The following is a 2,117-nucleotide window of genomic DNA, read 5'->3' as shown; positions in this document are numbered from 1 at the left end:
GGAGGAGGAGGAGTCAGCAGGTAGAGGCACACCTGAAGCTGAGCTCCCGTCAGCCTCTGTCATCATCAGCAGCTTTTGACTGATTAAAGTTCTCATGTCTGCGTTCAGCTGAACAGTTCTGGACTGCGGGCAGGTGAGCCCTCACCTTTTTTTGTTGGTCACGCAAACACTAAGCATTACGGCATGGACCACGTGGTTTTCACATATTTACGTCAGTTATATTAAACATTTTTGGAGCCAGTCGAAACCTCCCGATGTTGCTCAACAACTTTCATCCAAATGTGATGTAGAATTTCGGGAAGTTTTCTATTGTCCCGCTGATGTTATAGTATTCGCAGAAAACGTCCCATTCTAAAGCAACATGTACAACAACACAGGTCAAATCGAGTCATTTTTAAATGCAGAAGGACTTTGATGAATAACTTCTGGAGATCATCTGTAAGTAAAAGTAGTCACCGGTAAAAAAAAATAAGTTGTTTGAATAGTTTTTGAGGCTAAACAGTGTGACCAAAATATATATATTCCCATTTTGAGCAGCAGACCAGAATACTTGAAAAAAAAGTCACATAAAGCATGAAAAATATGTCATATAACTGATGTAAATATGTGAAAACTCGTGGTCGATACACGGCGAACATGTTGCGTTTATTTTGAAAAGCAGTCTTAGCAGTCACTGCTAAGTTATGCTTAATGTTTAAGTAATGCTAAGTGTTTACGTGACCAACAAAAAAAGGTGAGGGCTCACCTGACCGCAGTGATTCCCGTTGTCCGTCAGCTCCTTGAAATTCTTTGGAAACTCACTTTGCTCAGCTGGGCTCAGTTCATGGAAGTAGGAATACATTTATAAATAAATAGTTTAAACGTTGTTTAAACCTGAGACCGAACATGTTTGATGGAGAAGACAGTTTTATGTCTTCATTTTCCTGAATAACAGCTGACTCAGCATCCAGCCCGTCAGCAGGGACAAACTAAGAAAATGTAGAAAACAGGTGTAGCTGACGCAGAAAAAGGGTGTTTTATTTTATTTTAATGTCTGTTTTAGTGTTTACTAAGACTACAATATTTATCATTTTACTGACATCTATTGGTGGATCTGAGTACTGCACCCAGAGCAGAACTTGTAGCACTTGCTGCGTGTAGGGACAGAAGACAAAGACGGCTAGCTGGACATTTTGATTTAAAACACGGACATATGGTTGAAAAGCTTCTCCTAAATGTTTGGTCAGAAGGCGCACACGGTATGTTTATGTATTTTATTCTGTAAGGTTTGTTTTGTTGTAAATGCTATTAAGCTAACATTTATTATGTTCATTCATTATAGTTTTTCACGGTGTTTGCTGGCAAAACAGAAGATTTGCTGTGTGGCTAAGAAATATAAAATCACAGCTGGTCAAACATCAGTTGGAGCGTGGCTTTAATCTGAAGCAGATGAAGAACCTTTGGGAGCAGTTACAGGGAAAAAACGTGGCCAGCAGGAGTCAGCGGTTCCTGGAGCTCTCTTCGCCCGCAAGAACTACAGCATTTCACTCTGGGTGAAATAAAGAAGACCGTGGCAGCATTTTGGAACTTTGCAGTTATGCATTAAATGCCAAAGCTGAGGACCTGAGGATCAGGTCAGACTGTATCTTTGAGTTTGAGTTAAGAAGAAAATTAAGAAAAAGTTATAAGTTAAGTGTGTACTGTTATGACTGCGGGTCCGTTCCTACTCTATTTTACCACGGCCCATCTCACCCATCCGGTTCCATGATTTGGCAGCAAGGAAAGAAACAATTATCAGAGACCAAACACTTATACGTATATTTATTACAATTCGGAATTCCAAAATTGGGAGACAACACTTACAGACTTATCAGTGACGAGCATAGCCTACTTTATCCCTTCAAGGTAATTACAAGTTGTTGTCTCATCGTACAAGTTGTTGTCTTTTTAATACCTCCAGGACTCCTGAGGGGGTTGTGCTAACCCACCTCTGGAGACAACCAGTCTCCAGCAGATATGCGCTTTCTAACGGTACAGCCGTTAGCTGTAAGTGATGGCCCTGGCCTGTTTCTAGGAGTTAACTATGATAACATTGAGAGCCATGGGAACGTTTTAAAAACCGTTAACTATTCTACAGA

This window comes from Fundulus heteroclitus, chromosome 1, assembly GCF_011125445.2.
Source record: "Fundulus heteroclitus isolate FHET01 chromosome 1, MU-UCD_Fhet_4.1, whole genome shotgun sequence".
Classification (NCBI taxonomy): domain Eukaryota; kingdom Metazoa; phylum Chordata; class Actinopteri; order Cyprinodontiformes; family Fundulidae; genus Fundulus; species Fundulus heteroclitus.
The sequence above is the reverse complement of the archived record's forward strand: the minus strand, read 5'-3'. Positions refer to the sequence as shown.